At 42.5% G+C, this 21,626-nt stretch overlaps 1 protein-coding gene across 1 annotated transcript in view; it reads right to left on the reverse strand.

Annotated features, from left to right (window-relative positions):
- Positions 1-21,626, reverse strand: part of ARHGEF25 (Rho guanine nucleotide exchange factor 25) — a 380,835-nt gene that overhangs the window by 279,217 nt on the left and 79,992 nt on the right. The window lies entirely within an intron of this gene.

Here is a 21,626-nt window from a genome sequence, read left to right on the forward strand (position 1 = left end):
ATTTTGACTCTGCTGAACAAAATCAATCCGTCTACGTTAGGCAGCGCCTTTATTTTCGTGTTTTATACTTTGTACATCAGGTGCCCTTCGTTCAATTACTCAAAATCGGGAGAGGTGAAAACGAGGATCTAAAGCGCGCGCGGCTGGGGGTCCGCGGGATCTTCGTTTTAGCCTCTCCCGAAAGCAACTGAGGTAAAAGGACTGACGGAAAGAGCGGAACACACGGGCAGCCTATGAGAGAGACCCAAATACCCTCCCCCTCCCCCTCCTCTAAATCTGCATTTGGATAACATTCGCGGTTCCATTTTCAGTGTAGGTGTCCCCGCCATATGGAATCACTTAGCCGCACTCACCAAGCCCACCATCTTTATCATATTTGCAAAACGGGCCTTAAAAGCTTTCTGGTTTAAAGAAGCATTTGAACTCAATTAAAAGCAGTGTGTATGGGGGGGGGGGGTGATGCTGGCGGGACAAAATGTTTTGGGAGCCTGGATGCTACAAATACTTTTAGCCTATTCTACCATACAACTGGTCAAAGAATCCTGTCGGTTATAGATCCGCACCCTCTGGACCCATTTTCCATCTCACGTAGGACAGGACAGATTTAGGGTCTACTTAAAAATCTTTGACCATGCCTCCTTTCTATAATTGGCATCTACTTTATCAGTCACGTCCCTCTTCCGGATGGCCTGAGAGTTAGCATAATTCTTCTATCATTAATGCAGATGCTCTAATACTTAATTTTAATCAGACTTTACATATAGGTCGTAATCTCCTTTAGCCATGCTTTCAAGATTAATTTTTATTACCCTCCAGTTGTTGTTTTTTTCCCCCTAAATGTATCTATTTTCTTTAAAGATTGTAGTTCACCCTCCTTTCCTTTTGTACTGGTAATTAATTATACGTATACACTGTATTTTTATTTGTATAAAGTTGTTTTATTGTTTGTTTCCTAATTTTAAACTGTCATACAGCATTGAAGTATTTGGCATTGCTGTACAACAAATTTTTAATAAACTTGAAACTTGATGACCACTGGTTAGATAGCTTCCCCTCTCAAACCCAGTATCCTATCAATAATTGTAGTTCTCTCTCTTACCCTGTTTTATTTCAAGTTTCAACCCCACTAATATCTCCTCTCTGACTTTACTTACAATGATATTAAATTGTAAACCACTCAGACATGCCTCTATGGGCGGTATGTCAAATCTAAAATAAACTTGGAAACTGATCTAGCTCTTTTCTTGTTCTGTTCCACTTCTGTCTTTAATAAGGATCTAAACCGCTATGCTAGCATACTCATACAGCAGTATATCAGGTTCTTAAAAAAAAAACCTGTAAATAGATCAGATTCGTGAAAAAGTGGGTGAAAATTGGTCACAAAATACCAAGCCTTCAATGCTCTAAACTCACAGGGCCAGGCGTCGTTTAGAGGTCCAGTGGGAAAATGCTGAGCGTGATTCTATAATTCATAGGTGTACTATAGAGAATCACACTCTGAGAGTCTAGATCAGGGGTGCCCACACTTTTTGGGCTTGCAAGCTACTTTTTAAATGACCAAGTCAAAATGATCTACCAACAATAAAATTTAAAAAAAACAGAAAGCACACTGTACGCATAGAAAATGTTAATTATCATTCCTATTCCAGGGTTTTTCAAAGAGGTCAAAGCAGATGACTCTATGCACTATCACCTCAGTAACAACCATACAAAAATAGACAAATATACCCCCCTCCCTTTTTACTAAACCACGATAGCAGTTTTTAGCGCAGGGAGCTGCGCTGATTGCCCAGCGCTGCTCTCGACACTCATAGGTTCCCTGCGCTAAAAACCTCTATTGCGGTTTAGTAAAAGGGGACCTTAGTGTAAAATATAGACAGCAGATATAAATTCAGACACATTTTGATCACTAAATTTAAAATAAAATCATTTTTCCTACCTTGTCTGGTGATTTCATGAGTCTCTGGTTGCACTTTCTTCTTCTGACTGTGCATACAATCTTTCTTCCCTTCTTTTAGCCTGTATGCTTCCTCTCCTCCAGACCTCATTCCTTCCCCCAACTTTTCCTTCCTCTTCCCTGCCCTTTCTTTCTCTCTGCCTCCCTTTCTTTTTTTTCTGTTTCTCTTCTTTCCTTCTGTCTCCCTGCCTGCCCTTTTTCTTTCTTTCTCCCTGCCCTCCCCCAAGCCACTGCCATTGCCATCGGGGACCAGGACCCAAATGCCACCAATAACAGGCCCCAAGCTCTCCCTGCTTTGGCCAACCAGCATTCCTCTCCCCGACGTCAATTCTGCCGTCGGGAAGAGGAAGGCTGATCAGCCCAAGATCGTGATCAACCTATTGAGGGAAATGCTGCCGGGTCCTGCCTTCGCGGAAACAGAAAGTAGGCAGGACCCGGCAGGAAGAAGAACAAATGCTTCACTAACCTGTCTCCCGCATTAGCCCGTAGCGAACGCTTGCTTCAGGGCTCTCAACATGTGCGTGCCGGCATCCCTTCTCCCCCCTCTTGGACATAACTTCCGGTTTCGGAGAGAAGAGAAGAGAAGCCGGCACGCACACGTTAGAGCCCAGAGCATAAGTTCACTACGGGCTGAAATCTCCAAGCTGGTTTTTTTTGGCGGACCGCCCAGCTAAAAGGCCCTAGGGAGAACACTGGAGAGGAAGGCTGATCGGCCCGTAGATCAGGACGGCAACACGAGTCTATCACGGAGCCCGGGATGGGCTCCGCGATCGACTCTCATTGCCTTCCTGAGCTACTGGTCGATCGCGATCGACGTATTGGGCACCCCTGGTCTAGATGCATCTATAAAGTTAAGACATCCTTTACAGAATTGCCTTTTAGGCATCACATAGACCAGTGTTCTTCAACTTTTTTACACCTATGGACGAGCAGGGGAAAAAAATTTGTGGACCGGCAAATGACTAGGACTGAAATTTTAAAACCCTGTTTCCGCCCCTTCTCCGCGAGCTCGGTCCTTGCAAACCATCTGATCTCATCCGCACAAGCCTCAGTTATGATTTTATATTGAATGTATTTTATTAAAGAATAAAAAGAAACAATATTCTGTACAATTGTCATTTTATAAATACAAATAATACAGAGCAAGGATCAACAAAACCCCGTCTCTCCTCCCCTTCACATATATCCCCTCTACTATCAAGAAAACTGAATAAGCCAAATTATTACAGAATGCTACACAGAAATCATGCTAACAGAATACCGCAGTCACACATAGCAGGAATAGGGCTAGGGGAGTACAACTAGGGCAACTGTCCCCCTGGTCAGAGAGCCCTAAGTCACTGATTGGACTTTGCAGTCCCCAGTTGTGTCTATCTAACAGCAGCTTTAGCACGATATATATTTCAAATCTGATATATTCTAATCACAAAATAGAAATAAAATTATTTGTTTTTATCTTTTGTTGTCTCTGGTTTCTGCTTTCATCTTCTTTTCACTCTCTTCAATCCAGCATCTGCTCCTTCCATCTACTGTCTGACCTCTCCCCTTTCCAAATGGTATTTGTCTTCTTTCTATGCCCCTCTCCCCTTTCCATCCAGCCTGTGCCCTCTCTCTCTCCTTTTTACATGATTCATTCCAGCTTCACTGCTCTCTTCATTTTTATCTTTCCTACACTAGATCTAGCATCTTTGTACCTCTCTATTTCTCTGCTGACCCCCCTTCCCATCTCATTCCTGTCTCTCCCCTTCCCCTCCTCTAATCTCCCTGCCAGCTGTTTCCTTCCTTTTTCTTCTCCCTTCTCTCCTCCCCCTGTCCAGCAGTAACTCTCTTCCCTTCCCTTTCCCTCCTCCCCTCTCAGCAGCATCTCTCCTTCCCTCCATGTCCAGTAGCAGCTGTCCCTTTTTTCCCTTGCCCAGCAGCTTCCCAGCCTCTAACAGTGGCTTTCTCCCCTCCCAGCAGCTCTCCTTATTTGCCAGCGCAGCGATTCAGGAAGGCAGCCTCAGGTCCTTTGATGGGTCGCGCCGCCTCTGAGGAAAGAGAAAGTTGCATCATCAGAGGCGGCCGCGACTCAGCAAAAGCCCCAAGGCTGCCTTCCTGAATCGCTGCGCTGGTAAGTAAGGAGAGCTGCTGGGAGGGGAGACAGCCACTGTCTGAGGTTCCCCATTATCTCTCCGGCCCTGAGCGGACTTCAGCTCGATCTTGCCAGCCCTGCGCGGACCGGCAGGAAATTGCAGATGTCTATCTCGCCAGTCCTGCGCGAACCGATAGGAATTTTGTGCGGACCAGCAGTTGAAGAACAGTGACATAGATGCCTTCACAATGTCTATAATGTTATTGCGTCTCATTATTATGATGTCATTAGAATGGCTGTTTTTCATTAAAGTTGTATGCAGTGAAATGCTGGCACCACTATTATATTTTATTTATCTTTTAATACTTTTTTTAAATTTTGCTTCTGTCACAAGGAGGAGAGTGGGATTTGAACCAACAAGGTCAGGATGCTAAGGCTATAGCTCTAACTATTATACCACACACACTCAGATAATAAACTGCATGTCAATTCCAAAGCCAAGCTTATATCCTCTTGATTTAGAAACAGTCATTTCTCTAGGATAAATATCAAACATGTACCTTCAAAACTTGTCCAATTCCTCTTTTGGCCTCTATGTTCCTCAAAGTACATGAAAAAAACAATATATATATATTGCATACTACTGTATGTACTTGAATATAAGTCAATCCAAATATAAGTCGAGACCTCCATTTTTCCCCAAAAAGGAGGAAAAATGGTTGACTCAAATATAAGTTGAGCAGCTTAATATTCAAGTGCCCTATCCTGCCAGGCTCTGCACCCAGCGCCCCTTCCCTCCCCTGTCGGCTCTGCACCCATCCACCTAACCTCCATCCCCCATCAGGTTCTGCACCCAGCCCCCTTCCCTCCTTCCCACTCAGGCTACCTCTCCACCCAATCTTGTCATTATTGCGACATCAAGCTGCTCCTAGATGGCAGAATGCCATTAAAAAAAATAGGAATATGCGCTGGGGTATCTGACCATACTTAGGATTTGAACCCATGACCTGTGGAAGATGGAAGCAGTGCCTTTAACCACTGAACAATAGGTGCTTCCTTTTAGGCAGGAGTTCCTGCCATGTGAGATGACACCGTAGGCTTAGGAGATCATAGGCACCTCAGGGTAAAAAATAAGTTTGTATGAGAGAAAATAAGAAGCTGAAAGGTACTGGAGAGTGTGGTGGATTTGAACTCATGACCTTTCGAAGGAAGCAGTGCCTTTAACCACTGAGCTACAGGACCTTTTGTTTAGACAGGGGTTCCTATTATTTTGTAGTGACATTCTGCCATCTAGGTGTATCTTGATGATGTCAAGATTGTGCATCAGACAGGTGCACTTGCTCTGAACTACAGCCATTGTGTGTGTAGTGTATTTCTTTTTATGTTCTTAACCTTTTGGAAATGATGTTTAATATGCAATAAATATATATATATATATATATATTTTTTTTTTTTTTTCCATGTGCATTGCTTGAGTAATGCATTATTCACAGTTTATACCCAGATTCTGGCACACCATCCCCACAGCCATTAGATCGCTAGACAATCTATGGAACTTCAGGAAGGCTGTGAAAACCTTCTTCTTCACTAATCCAGCTCCTTAATGTCCAACGCTATTGACGAGCTCCATAATGATCAACGCTACTCACGGGACCTTAACTGCCGACCACCAATCATGCACTCACAACATTAAAACATTTGTACAGTTATGTTATGTTCTGTTAGTACAGTGAATGTTGTCCTAAATCTATGCTATGCCATGTAATATCTTCTACGAATGCCGCAAATTCTTCTAAGCTATGTCTGCCAAAAATGTTTTTCAATAATTTTGTCCTTTCTATACTTTGAATGGACCTTTGTAACCCGTTCTGGGCTCCTTTGGGAGGACGGCCTAAATAAATAAATAAATATATTTTGAGCTTTATATCAACCTGGAGTACTCTATACTCCCAAAATAAAAGCCCTGTTTACCTATAAACAGATGCCTATGGCACGCCTAAGTGATGCCTACATTATGTCCACCTAACTTATGCCTACCTAGTGCCCAGTTCACGCTCAAAAGTAGACCTGCTTTTGCAATGCATACATTTTAGGCGTTAGATAGATGCATTCGGGTGTTGAGCGGCATGCAATTTTGTGAATGGATGGCCAAATCAGAGCCACTCCCACTCCACGCCCACACCAATGCCTATTTTTTAGGCATAGCTTTATCTGAAGGGTGTCCACTAATGGAGTTTTAATTTTTTTCCTTCCTAAAAAGCTTGTTTTGTTTCTTTTTATGTAAATTTTCCTTTTAGACTATTCCGTTAAATTAATGTTGGAACTGGTATTGTAATATTTCTTTGAACTGACTAATAATTATGTCAAAACTATAAAATTAAATAAAGAAAAAAAAAATGATCTGAGTACCCTCAGTATGGGCCCCAAAGTCTCAGACTGGGTTAGGAACTGGTTGAGTGGAAGGCAACAGAGGGTAGTGGTAAATGTGGATCACTCCACAGAAAAGAATGTTACCAGTGTGCCGCAAGGTTTAATTATTGGGCCGGTTCTATTCAACATTTTTGTAAGCAATATTGTTGAAGGGCTGGTCTGATAAGGTTTGCCTCTTTGCAGGTAATACCAAAACCCCTGATGGTGTGGATAATATGAGGAAGGATCTTAGAGAAGTTAGAAAAATGATCTGAAATTTGGCAGCTACGATTTAATGATAAAAAATGAAGAGTCATGCATTTGGGCTGCGAAAACCTGAGGGAACGGTGCAGTTTAGGGGCTGAAGAACTTTTGTGCACGAAAGAGGAATGGGACTGAGTATGATTGATTGTATGTGATGATCTTATGGTGGCCAAACAGAAAAGGTGACAGTGAAAGGTAGAAGGATGCTTGGGAGTACAGGGAGAAAGGAAAGGTCCTGGAAATCATTCACCTTATTCTGCAGGTTCTCTTTTAACTGTTCTAGTTTTGACAGCCTGGAATTACGCTGCCTCAGACATGTTTCAAATATGCATTTTTTCCATGAAAAGTTGTGTGGTTTTTCAGTTCAGGTTTCGTGGTTTTAAAGCGCCTCTGCTATTTCATTTTACCTACTGTTCCACTTTCAAATCCTTCTCATGGCGGTTCTAATCTAAAATCATGCTGCATGCCAGTTCTGGCAGCTCACTTAGTCAAGGAGTTGCTGTTACAGGATCACTTCCACTAAAAAGGAGAGAGAATTAATTCCTCCTCTGTATTTAAACCACAAAATGTACCAGCCCTGCAGCAGGAAATGTAACCGAACATCTAAAAAAAAAAAAAAAAAATACAAAAATGGTCAAAAGATTTTTTTTTCATGGGCCGTGTTGGAAAGTATGCATCTGACTGCCAAATAAAATCTGCTCCCTAAATGCCATTAAAGCTACAAAGATTAGAAGGCAAACATCCTTCTGCAAAGTTTCTGTGGCTCCTCTGTGCTTCAAGTTTCTTCTTTTCTAAACTCTTTGGGGCTCCAGCACTGCCTCTTTTCTGTTTCTCTTTTCAGTATCTGTGTTTGTTTCTCTGTGCCTCTCTCCCTTCCAAGTGTCACAACACATTTTTTTATCCTCTTTCCTCAGCCTTTTCATTCTGTGTCAGTGACTCTGTCCTTCTGCATCTCTATCTCTCTGTTCTGTCTTATTGTCTTTTTTTCCTCAATATTGCTTGTTGTGAGTCTATCTCTCTTGCCAACAGGATGGCAAACTCATTACAGTTTTTTAAAAAATTAAAACAATCACCATGTCGTTAGCTTCAGTAAATAGCTCCAGGCTCTCGGGATCCTTTGAGGCAGTTCCTGTGCTGTGGCACATGGATGACTGAACCAATTCTGACTCAATCTAGAACCCATCCAAACCAGGAGAGCAGAGGGGTAGAAGTAAAGTATGGCGATAGAGAGTGAATAAGTCTATCTCACTGAGATCAGCACGCTTGTTTGGTTCTCGAATGAATGCTTGAAAACAGATCTGTGCTTTCTCCACCTGCCTACAATATTATGATCCTTGAAAAATACTCAGATTACACACATTTTTGAGAAGCAGATCAAAGCCATCTCCAGTTATCAGAGTATATTCAGATCAGACATTTGTGACAGGTTGGGTACATGTCATTGCTAAGCCTCCTGGAATTTGTAGCACTGCTGTCCTTATGGACAAATGCAGGAATAATCCCCGACTCTTTCACCAGTGAGAGACTGAAGGTACCGGCTCCAAGTGTCTCTCCTGCACCAAAAATGCTTGGCAACTGCGTTCCACTATAGAAAATTCCCTCCCAATGCCAAGTATAACAAGAGGCTATTTTAGATCATTCAGTTTGCAAAATCTGTACAATCTTCCTTTTCCTTCTGATTTATACAGTATTTTATTTCTGAACAAACATTAGTATTTAGTGGTGTTGTTGAATGCTCTTCCTTATTCACTCCCACCATTCTGAATCAAAATAAATTTGGGGTTGGAGGGGCTTGAGGTTTTAGGCTGCGCACTACTGTGTTGATTGTCATTATAATGTCATGTATTTAACACATTAACACAGATAACATATGAATACTGCATAGACAGCTGAAGAGAAGGATCTGCACCAGAGTCTCATGCAGGAGTCACACTGATCCACAATGCTTAACCTTCTCATGAAGCTCAACCTCGCCAGTCCAGTTTTTAGAATTACTGCAATGAATATGCTTGAGACTGATTTGCATAGATCTGCATATAATCCCCCAAATTCTACAAAAAGCACTAAAAATTGCACAATTTTGGTCACATACCCATGGTTTGGGGGGAAGGCTGCTGGCAGAAGGGAGTGGGCATCCCTCTTGCCTATCGCGAGTGGGAGGTTGTTTCAGGGGTTCAGGCAGGAGAGAGTGGGCATCCCTCCTGCCGGGAGATTTCAAGGGGGGGTCAGGGGTGGCGGCGGGAGGGATTGGGCATCCCCCTACTGGCCGAGTTCACGGGGGGGGAGAAAATCAGGGGTTCCCTGCTGCAGTCACTCAGATGATTGTGGCAGGGGGGTTCCCTGATGGGAAGGGATCAGACGCGATTCTCTAAATGGCATGGGCGCTGGTTAGAGAATTGGGCTGGTTAGGCGGGGGTGGGCGTCTGTCCCTTAGGGCAGACGCAATTCTGTATAAGACGCCGGTGAACAATTCTCAGCCGATTCTTAGGCGGCTGCAGAAACTGACATCCTATACAGAATTTCCCACTATGTGTGTAAATTTAGGCATGGGATTTGTGCCTAAATTTTACATGCGAGACAAAAAAGGGTGTATGGCAGATCAAGGGTATTTCTTTCACTTAGGTGTGTAATTATAGAATAAGGGCATCCATGCCTAAATTTAAGCGCAGGCATTTGCACCACATTTTCATTGGTGCAAATGGCCATGCCTAAATTTATTTGCAATTCCTGAGCATAAGTGCTATTCTTTAAACCGCTCCTAACTTTAATTTATAGAATAGTGCTTTTTTGTGTTCCATATATAGAATTTAGCCCAATATGTCTCCTATATATTACTTTCTTCCTTAGATGATAGTAAATTTGTTTACTACATATACTCGGAGACAATAAGATCATGAATATATAACTCTTCCCTAAGTCAATTTTTCTTCCGGATCTCAGAAACACCACTCAACCACTGAACAATAGCTCATAGCGGTAAGATTTGTGTCCACTCATCACTTGTCCCTAATAATTTTCTTGTTAAGCTCCTAACTGTTTTAAATATTTATTTTAGACATTTTGAACATCTCACTTGTCTTAAAAGATTCTTTCCATGGTATAATCTGGGAGGGCTAGATCCAAGATGTTTCGCCCAAAGCTTTTTCAAGGATCCTCCCCAGAGCCCTTCTCTGTCATCCGACTCACTATATTTGACTCGAAACCGGTGCTATTTAACTTATTTATAAACAATCTGGAATTTGGAACGACAAGTGAGGTGATTAAATTTGCAGATGACACTAAGTTGTTAAAACAAAGTTGTTAAAACGCTTGCGGATTGTGAAACATTGCAGGCAGACCTTAGGAAACTGGAAGACTGGGCGTCCAAGTGGCAGATGAAATTTAATGTGAATAAATGCAAAGTGGTGCATATTGGGAAGAATAACCAAAATCATAGTTACTGGATGCTAGGGTCCACCTTGGGGATTGGCGCCCAAGAAAGTGATCTGGGTGTCACTAGACAAAATGATGCAACCTTCTGCCCAATGTGTGGCGGCGGCCAAAGAGCAAACAAGATACTAGGAATTATTAAAAAAGGGATGGTTAACAAGACTAAAGATATTGTAATGCCTTTCTATCACTCCATGGTGCGACCTCACCCGGAGTATTGCATTCAGTTCTGGTCTCCTTATCTCAAGAAAGATATAGCGGCACTAGAAAATGTTCAAAGAAGAGCAACCAAGATGATAAAAGGGATGGAACTCCTCTCAAATAAGGAAAGACTAAAAAGGTTAGGGCTCTTCAGCTTGGAAAAGAGAAAGCTGAGGGGAGATATGATTAAAGTCTACCAAATCCTGAGTGGAGTAGAACAGCTACAAGTGGATCAATTTTTCACTCCATCAAAATTTACAAAGACTAAGGGACACTCAATGAAATTGCAGGGAAATACTTTTAAAAAACAATAAGAGGAAAGCTTTTTCACTCAGAGAATAGTTAAGCTCTGGAAAGCGTTGTCAGAGGTTGTGGTAAAAGCGGATAGCGTAGCTGGTTTTAAGAAAGGTTTGGACAAATTCCTGGAGGAAAAGTCCATAGTCTGTTATTAATACATGGGGGAAGCCTCTGCTTGCCCTGGATCGATAGCATGGAATGTTGCTACTCTTTGGGCTTGGGCCAGGTACTAGGGTCTTGGATTGGCCACCGTGAGAACAGACCATTGGTCTGACCCAGTAAGGCTATTCTTATGTTTTTATGACAGATGGCGGCTCTGGGGAGGATCCTTTAAAAAGCTTTGGGCGAAACATGTTGGATGTAGTCCTCCCAGATCGTACCATGGAAAGAATCTTTTAATATAAGTGAAATGTTTAAAATGTCTATAAATATTTAAAATAGTTATGAGTTTAACAAGAAAATTAAATAACTATTAGGGACTAGTGATGAGTAGACACATAAAGCTTTCTACTATGAGCTATTGTTGACCAGTTGAGTGATGTCACTGAGGTCCGGAGGAAAAATTGACTTAGGGAAGAGTTGTATCCTACATTACTTGCATATGTACTGTGCTAATCCTGAAATTTAACTGGCTATACCAATGGTACATGAGCTTGTCGTGCCACTGGTGCTTGCATGCATCCGAGAAGCTGAAAGCTATACATTCTGTAGTTTCACTACCAGTAGGGCCTCCCAAGACGGACCAATTTCAGCAGAGATGTCAGATTAATGATGTACCACCCATCTGGGCAGTAGCAGATGGGCAGTGTTGGAGGTGGAGAATCGCATTTGAAGCAACATCGAATTTATACCGCGCAGAAGAAAAGCTCGGCCATCTACTTCTGTATTCTTCCATGAAAACCTGATGATGTTCATCAAGTCGCTAAGACTCGAACACGAGTCGATGACACCTAACAATAACATATCAATGTGCCTCAAGGAGAGGGTTGTAAAGTGCTGACATTAAATATGAATACAGCACTAACAACTGAAGAGCAGACTAAAGGGAAAGAGAAATTTATAAATGAGGGTCACGGCCACAAATAAAAGGCACAGACTTTTTATCTAACAGGGTAAATACATAAGAAATTTAAATGATTAAGGAAACAAAGAAGCATTAGGAAGAAAACTCCCAAAAAATCTGCAAGGATTAAAAGAAGAAGCAGTGAAACATGGCGATTCCAGCTTGAGAAAAAAGAAAGTTTTTCCTTTAACACTACACCAAGGAAAAAGCAGTTCTTCAATCTCTATAAAAACACATCAAAGAAAGACTGTAATAAACCTCCGCCTTAAGGCGTGCTGGCATTTGAAGCAGTTTCAGAGCCGGATTTATTTCCCATCCCTGGGATTCCAGTTGAGAGCTGATGTTTTTCTTTCAGCTTAATCTATTGGTACAGTACTGTGACCTCTGCTGAAGGTCAGATTTCCAGAATGATAGAGACCAAAGCAGAAGCAGTCCAGAAAAGGGCAACCCAAAGTCTCCATAAGGTGAGGGCTAAGGACACAAAATAAGTATATTCTACAGTAAAGAAGATAGAGGAGGATATGCTAGAGATATCCAGAACCCTCAACATATAAAACAAAAGAAGCAAACATTTTTCAGTAGGACAATAGAATACAGTCCTGGATTTATGCACATGCCAAGTAGGACATGTCAAGAGCAATAAAAGTATAGGGCTGACAAATTTGCTAACCTCTCGCCTCACCTGCACAAACATCCAGTTCCATTTCTGCACAGATCAAGAGCTCTGCGGTCAGTTCAACACACTTTTGACACCTATCTTCCCTCCTTCCAACCTCCCCTCCAATATCTATCTTGTTGTGCATTCATACCCCTGTGATCATCTAATATACAAACTCCGCTCAGCCAACTCCAGGAATGAAATGACATTGGCCAACAAAAACTGATGGCAATGAGTGTGGAGAATGAATCACCTAACGGGTGTGTGCTTGCAGATCCCAGAGCAGGTGTAGGTAACCAAATCCTCAAGGCCCACAGCCCAGTCGGGTTTTCAAGATTTCCACAATGAATAGGCATGAGATTGATTTGCATATACTTCTTCCATTGTATGCAAATTGATGTCATACCTATACATTGTGGAAATCTTGAAAACCCGACTGGGCTATGGGCCTTGAGGACCGTCTGTGGTTGCCTACCCCTTGGAAGCTGGTAAATAGGTATGCTGGGGTGCTGAAAAGTTCTCAGCCCAACCAAGAAGAGAATTACGTGGATATGGGGAGGGGGGGGGAGGGAATATTTTATGATTTATTATGCTTAACTACAATTGTTGGATATAAGGAGGGGGAGGGATATTTAACTTCACTTAAAATACCGTCAAAGTTTAACTCGCATCAAAGTACAAAATGATTGTATCTTATGTTACACTTGTTGAAAGTTTAAAAAATGAATAAAGACAAAAAAAAAAGAGATCTGAAACAATGTCAAATCAGAGAGTTTTGTTTCTGTAAATTGGCACTTTCAGCTACAGTGGCAAAATAATGCTCTGAATTTAGGAAGTTGGTTGGCTGGACTGAGAACTTTTCAGCACCCCCTCGTAGAAGAGCCTGGGATAAGCATAGGGGTTCCTTAAACACAAGGCTGCCTATTAGAGAGTTTTGTTTAAGATTTTAATATTGACACACAAAGGGAAAACACGCTCCAGGGATTCAAGACAAGGTTGGACAAGTTCCTGCTGAACTGGAACGAACGCAGGTAGGGCTGGTCTCAGTTAGGACACAGGTCTTTGATCTGGGAGGGTGCCACCGCGTGAGCGGACTGCTGGGTGCGATGGACCACTGGTCTGACTCAGCAGCGACAATTCTTATGTTCTTAACTGCCTTAGGATCATCGATTAAGAGGGCCAGACAGGAATTCATTAGGGCTAAAGCATTTTTTTTTTTTTGTTTCTCCCCTTCCTTATGGAATCAATTTCCTCAACACTTATGTTTAGAAGAAAATCTTAGGAACTTCAAGACTTCTAAAAACCATTTTTTTTTTTTTCACAACAGGCTTTTGGAAAAGAGAAAGGGAATGGGGGACTTGTATACTGCCTTTTTGTTGCTTTTGGCATTTCAAAGTTGAAATTCAAAGCGGTAGGCACTGGAGGATTAAGTGACCTTGCCCAGTGTCACAAGGAGCAGCACCGGGATTTGATCTCGCAACCCCATGTCTAGTGAAGTTATAGGTAGTGTGTCGGTAGTGCAGGTTGTCCCTTGAGAGCAGTGCGACTGGTGCTTTTTCTAAGTGTCTTGTATAGTTCAGCTGTATGAATGTTAGTAGCACTATCCTATTGTTTATGGACTTCTTTTCTTGCTTCTTTTTAATTTATTATACCCGCTTGGATCTGTAGTTTGCTTGAGCAGAATATTATATTTTAATAAAATATAAACAATAAAAGTGAGAGCATGGCCAGGATTTATAGTGCTATATTCGAATGGCTGCATTAGATGCATCTTCAGCATTCCTGTGCTTTCTCAGCAAACATTTTCCCCTGCTGCTCATCTCCTGTATCACACAGAGATCCCCTGTTCCAATTCCAGGAAAGTAACTGCAGCCTGAACGTCCAGCTGACAAGCCCAGATTCCTAGAGCAGCGATTGTTAACCTTTTTCATCTTGCGGCACACTTACTCGGCTCAAAAATTGCCGAGGCACACTCCAGGAATCTAACCCATTTCTGTCCCTCCCCACGAAGATCCATTCCATCCTCACCCATTCCCACAAATCAGGAGCAGCGGAACGCCTTTTTGTTTGGGGGTACCCAAGCTTCATCTCAAACCCTGCCCCAAAATAGTACTAATTATAATGCCATTTCTTCCATTCATTCTTTGTAGAGATACAATACAATCTTATTAACAACTAGTCTTTAAGCCCGTTACATTAATGGGTGCTAGAATATATGTCTGTCTGTCTTTCTTTCTTTCTTTCTATCTCTCTCTCTCTCTCCTTGGCTCCCTTTTTCTGTCTGTCTTTCTGTCCCTCTCCCTGCCCCTGTGTCTTTCTTCCTTTCTGTCTGTCTCCCTCCCTCCTGGTGTCTGTCTGTCATTCTTTCCCTCCATTTCCCTGTGCAGTAGTATTTCCACCCCACTTCCCTGCATTAGCATTTCCCTCCCCCCCCCCCCCCCGACTTCCCTGTGCAGCAGCAGCGGTATTTGTCTTCCCCTCCAGGTCCCTGTGCAGCAGTTGCAGCATTTCCCCCACCGCGTTCTGGCCTGCTGCGATCTGGCTGCTCCATTCGGCTCCTCGCAGCTGGAGTCCTCTTCTTTGTCAGCCCCCCCCTTCCCTTCCCTTCCCGCGGTCTTGAGCTTCGGTCTGGTCTGGCCTGCTCGCCTTGCCGTATTTTTTTTTTGTTGTTGAAAGACGCGGCGGTGGCTCCTCTCATGATCCCCACCTGCGTCGGAAGTCCGACGCAGGCGGGGGATCGTGAGAGGAGCACCGCTGCGTCTTTCAACTAAAAAATGCAATACGGCAGGGAGCAGGCCAGACCGAAAAACAGAACCGTAAGCCGCACATGCGCACTTCCTATGGGTCGCTACAGCTCACGGAAAACCGGCGCACGCATAGGAAGTGTGCATGCGCAGCTTACCATTTTATTATATTAGATATATAATGATAGACACAAAATTAAACTACACAAAGCATACGGAAACATCTGCATTCCTTAATGTCATGTTCTGAAAGAAGTCTTTCCTCTCTCTCTCTCTTAAAGCACTTAATACAAGGCTAATCAACCCCATTCTACCTCTAATTAAAATGTATAAAAATCAAATACCCAGATCATCACATAAAAAAAGGCTCTCCTTTCTCAACCCTCAATGACTGCTGCTTTAATACGAATTCCATCTACTAGTTTAACAATATTTAATTCAGCTGTAAAAAACAAAAGGATCATTCCATATGTAATTAACTCAAGCTACTAAAATATTTCTTTTACTACTGATAATGGGCTATAAACAACATTTAGGATAGCCTCTCTCATGCTCTCTCCCTGATGCTTTCCTCTACAGCAACCCCCTCCCCCCCCATGCTCTCTCAAGAAGCCACAGTGCAACGCTGGAGAAAAAATAATGCACGTTCCCCTCTATTGTGCAAAATATAAACACTGGCTTTTATAAAGCTGCAGTAGAGGTTTCTACCATGGGCTGGCGAGGTAAATGCTCCGATGCTCATATAATTCTTATGAGCTTCCCAGTATTTACCTCACCGACCCGTAGTAGAAACCCCAGATAGCAGAAGTAAATTTCAAAAACTGATATTTTACAATCATAACACTATAGGTTAACAAATACAAATAAAATTAGCTTTTAGAGGCCAAAATGTCTTTCCTCAGGTCAGGATAGTACACAGCAGTTATGGTATCCTATTCTGACATGAGGACGGAGGGTTTGGGCTCCAACCATTCATCAAAACTGTATTAAAATTAGTCCAATAAAAAGATAACTTTATTTCCATTATTTATTAAATAATATTAACACAGCTACCACATTACTTTATCCTAAACTAAGAATAAAATTCATTTTTTCTACTTTTGTTGTTTGGTCATTTACTTTTTCTAAGTATGTTAGTCCCAGTCTCTGGTTTATGCTTTCCTTGTTTTCTTAGTTTTTAGCTCTCTTGGCAAGATTTCATGTCAATTTGTAATTTTTCTCTTCTTTCTCCTCCTTTTCCACTCAGCTTTCTTCAATTTATTTTTCTACCTCTGTCTAAATTTAATTCTTTCCTACTATACAGACTATAGTTCACCCCCGTCCCTTTGTGGGTTTTTTTTACTGTCTACCTACAGCTTGCCATCTCTTTCCCTCACTCTGACTCTCCTATTTCACATCCTCTTATTTCACAGTTTCTTACTAACTCTATCCTCTTTCTTCTCCCTATCCAGCATTTGACCCTGTCTCCCACTTTCATCCAGCATCTACCCCTCCTCTCTCTTCTTCTTCCATCCAATATCTGATCTTTTTCTCCCCATGCCATCCAGCATCTGCCCTCTCTCTTCCCTACCCAGCAACTGCTCCCTTCCTCTCTTCTTCCCTTCCATTTAGCATCTGCTCCTTCTCTCTCTTCCCATTCCATCCAGTGCCTGACCTTCTCTCTCCCCCTTCAATCCAGCATATGCCCCCTCCTCCCGTCCATTCAGCATCTGCTTCCTCTCCCCCTTTTATCCAGTGTCTACCCCTCTATCCTCCCTTCTATCGAGTGTCTGCACCTTCTCTCTCCTCCCTTCCATCCAGTGCCCGACTCCTCTCTCTCTCTCCCTTCCCCTTCCATTCAGCACCTGACTTTCTCTCCCCCCTTTCCATTCAGCCTCTGCCCCCTCTCTTCCCTTCCATTCAGCGTCTGCTTCTTCTCTGCCTTCTATCCAGCATCTGCCCCTCTCACCCCTTCCATCCAGTGGCTGCACCCTCTCTCTCTCCTCCCTTCCATCTAGTGCCTGATCCCTCTCTCTCCCCTCTCCTTCCATCCAGCACCTGACCCCCCTCTCTCCCCCTTTCCATTCAGCACCTGACCTCCTTTCTTCCCCTTTCCATCCATTGCCTGACCCCCATTCCCTCTCCCTTCCATCCAGAATGTCTCTCTCCCTCTCTCCAGTGGTGGCAAAACAAAGATAAAGGCATCTCAGGGGTGCTTTATTCATCCTTATGACTGTCTGCTCCACCCCTTCTGACATCACTAAGTTCCAGGACAGAGCCAGCAGCCGCAAGGATGAATAGAACGGACCTGTGATGCTTTTATCTTTGTTTGATGCTGCTGAAACAGCAGCAGCGATAGCGGGATATGGGGAGATTTTGAGGGTGCCATTGCACCCATTCCAACACTGTCTCCTTCTCCCCACTCCATCCTGTGTCTACTAGTGCTGTCCGATTCAGGGAAAAATTTTTCGATTTGGCCTATTGAATTGATTTTTCGATTCAATTCACTTTTCCTGCCCTATCAGGTGATTTTTTTAAAATGACATGGCGGGTTTATTTTTACAGCCTCTTCACCCACCCCAACCCCCTTTGCCCTCTCCAAGAAAGGCAAGAGACAAGAGAATAAACACATGGTCTGGTCAACAACCGAAGAAACAGTGAGAACCAACATACTGTAAACCTTAGCATGCTTCCACCTTTTTATTTTACCCCCTAGCTACACCCTCAAATGTCCAATACACCACTCACTCACAACCACTCATCTTACCAACATTCACTCCCCCAGCCTCATGCATACAACACGTAGTCACCAACCCCTGCCCCAACCCCTTTCAGATCCCCAGGTACAGGAGAATAAAAAAAGACTGGCAAAAAAAGGACAGAAATAAGATAAGGTAGTAGCACTGAAAATAGTGAGTTGCATCAGAGGTTGTTCCCTGAAGCAGTGAGAAAAATTCAACAGTGTTAAATTCTATTCCTTTAAGCATACATATTATAATCATAAAAGCCTTTCCAAGAACAACATTTTGATATATGTCTAAGAAGAAAGCTTTATGTACGCCCCTATAATTTTTATAGGAGGCGGCGGGGACGGAGGGGATTCCTCGATGGGATGGGCAGGAACAGAGGGGATTCTTCGCGAGGATAAGTGGTGAAGAAGGAGATTCTGGCAGAGATCAAGTTTCAAGTTTCAAGTTTTATTGGACATTTGATGAATCGCCTATTACAAAATTTCTAGGCGATGTACATTAACAAAATAAAAGTATTCAAGAGGCTAAAATATTACAAATATTGACAAATTACACATTACACTTAATATAAAACCTACAAGAAGGGTGAGGAATAGCATAAAGTTACACTGTGGGTTCGGATGGGCAGAATTCTGGTGGGGATGGGTGGGATTTCTGTCCCCGCACAACTCTACTCCAAAATCAATACATTCACACTACTTGTCACCACAGGAATGCTCCAAGCTTGACCTAGAAGGGAAGGGGGGTAGAAACTCATTGGGAAAAGCCTCCATGGCACACCCTTCCTCAGCTCTTTGATCTACTGCCACTGCAAACCTTGCCATTTTGGGTGGGGTTGAAATTTTCTCTCTGCCCCCAACCTTCATCCAAGAAGGAGATCTGAAGAAGGCAGATCTGCAAGATCCAGTGTGGTACAGCAAAGAAGCAAATCTGAAGAGAATCCTGTTTTTAAAAGGTTTTTATTACTACGATAGATAAAGAACCAGATGCCCAACAGAGGCCATCTTTCACCCTTTGCTGGGCTGTTGTCAGGAGCAAAAAAACAATAGGTGTAAAATAAAGGTATCACTTATTTACTAAAAAAAAAGTAGCTCATCTTCCAGATGGAGAGTAGAGCTACTGTTTTAGCAAACAGGCGATATCTATGATTTATACCTATTGGGGTTTTTTTGCCCCTGACAAAAGGTGAAACACAACCTGTGTTGGGCATCTGGTTCTTTTATCTATTATAGTGAATAAAATACTTTTAAAATGTGGGATTCCCTTCAGACCAGCTTCTTTGCTGTACCATATTGGATCTTCTAGACTGCCCCTTTTTTTTTTTTAACCCACCCTTCATCCTCCACCCTCCCCCCCTGCCCACAGTCCAGCATCTCTCCATCCCCCCCTCCCCCGTTCCTCCCCAAATGGAGACCAAAACTGAAAATATTATAATGTCTTTGTATTGCTCCTTGGTGTGACTGCACCTTATCTGCAATTTTGGTCACTGCACTTAAAAAAAAAAAAAAAAAAGGATATAGGGCTCCTTTTACAAAGGCGCACTAGCGATTTTAGCGTCCTGAAATGCTGCACATGCTAGCCGCTACCGCCTCCTCTTGAGCAGGCGGTAGTTTTTCAGGTAGCGCGCACTAATCCGGTACGTGCGCTAAAAACACTAGTGCACCTTTGTAAAAGGAGCCCATAGTTGAATTATAAGAGGTACAGAGAAGGGTAACTAAAATGATAAAGGGGGATGGAAAAATTTACCTATGAGGAATGTCTAAAGAGGCTAGGACTCTTCAGCTTGAAGAAGAGAGGTCTATAAAATACTGAGTAGAATGGGCAGATATGAAATGCTTGTTTACTCTTTCCAAAAATACTAGGACTATTGTGGAATACATTACCTTTGCAGTTGAGAGAGCTGAAAATATTAATGATTTTAAGAAAAGTTTAAAAACTGTTTGGGATATATTGACAAATGTTTTAATGCATGGCTTGGATTCACTTGAAAAGAATGAAATTATTACGGAGTTGGAAGCTAACAAAGAACAATTTTGTAAGTCATTATAGTACTTTATTCTGTATTAGTCTTATCTTAATTTTATGCTTGTTCAATTGTAATCTGTCTAGGATTGTAGACTGTACAGAATACAAATTTTTGTAATAAATAAATCAGATAAAATATTTCTTCACCTAATATGCAATTAAACTCTGGAATTTGTTTACCAGAGAATGTTGTAAAAGCAATTAGTTTAGCAGGGTTTAAAAAAGGTTCAACCAAGTTTCTAAAAGAAAAATTCATAAGCTATTATCAACATGGATTTGGGAAATTTCACTGCTTATTCCTGGGATAAGCAACATAAAATCTGTTTTACTCTTTTGAGGTGTTGCCAGGTACTTGTGACCTGGATTGGCCATTGTTGGAAACAGGACACCATTGGTTGATGGACCTTCAGACTTATATGTACTTATAACTTCTCTTCAATTTCGGAGGTCACCAGCTGCTTGTGCTGGCCTCAGAAACTTCCCTTTGATGCAATGTCCCATTTCTACATAGGTGGAACCATGCCAGAAGAAAGGCTGTGGGGCTAGCATGAGCAGCATGTGTGAGTCACTGATCACTGCTGGTGTCCTCTGGAAGTGTTTAAAACAGTGTCTCGCAAGCTTTCCGGTCGGCGACACACTAAATCCAGTGCCCCGGTCGGAATCGGAAGAGTACAGACGTCAAAATCCGTGCGTGTACAGAGGCCCAGCTGGCCGCAACCTGCTTCAGTGGAGGAATCTGGGAGGTGCGGGGAGAGGAGGAGAGACGCTGGCCAGGAGGAGAGTCATCTGCGCTGGCTGACTTCCTACAAGATGTGCCTCTTGCCGCAAGAGGCATGTCCTGTAGGCAGTCAGCCGGCATGGATGACTCTCCACCTCGCCAGTGTGTCACGGCACACCTGAAATCTCAGGAGTCACACTGGTGTGTTGCGGCACACAGTTTGCGATACACTGGTTTAAAAGGTACATGGAGGGGAGGGGATCGAGAGACTAGATGAGATGCACCAGCAGGTGAGGGAAGGGGGAGATGCTGGTAGCATTCAGCTGATAAGGTTTGGATATCCCCCTCTCAGCTACAGCAAAATTGTGCTGCTGGGCCTGATTCACCTGTGGCTACAACCACTGCTCTTTCCAGATAACAAAGAGAGAGAGGCAATGATGAGAGCTGCATCAGTTGTCTGTGAAGGCTGCTAGCGGCTTGCATACCTTGTACTGAAGAAACAGATCTAGCCTATAGTCTCCGTAAAGGTGTAGGGCAGTGGTCTCAAACTCAAACCCTTAGTGGGGCCACATTTTGGATTTGTAGGTACTTGGAGGGCCGCAGAAAAAATAGTTAATGTCTTATTAAAGAAATGACAACTTTGCATGAGGTAAAACTCTTTATAGTTTATAAATCTTTCCTTTAACAGTTAAAGGAAAGATTTATAGACTATAAAGAGTTTTACCTTATGCAAAATTGTCATTAACTATTTTTTCTGCGGCCCTCCAAGTACCCTATTTTTTCTGCAGCCCTCACATTTAAAGTTTAATATCTTTCCTTTCTCAAAACTGACACATTTCAATCACTATATTGAAAATAAAATCATTTTCCCTACCTTTGTTGGCTGGTGACTTTATTTTTCTGTGCATTTAACTATGTTTCCAGGGCCTTCTTGTCCTTTGACTGTTTTTCTCTCCGTCTTCACTTTCTGCCTTGCATCCATCTTTGGCATTAACTTAATATTCAATTTTTCTGCTTTCTTTTCAAGATCTACGTTTTCATGTCTTACCTTCCCTTCTCTC

This window comes from Geotrypetes seraphini, chromosome 3 (genome assembly GCF_902459505.1).
Source record: "Geotrypetes seraphini chromosome 3, aGeoSer1.1, whole genome shotgun sequence".
Lineage (NCBI taxonomy): Eukaryota > Metazoa > Chordata > Amphibia > Gymnophiona > Dermophiidae > Geotrypetes > Geotrypetes seraphini.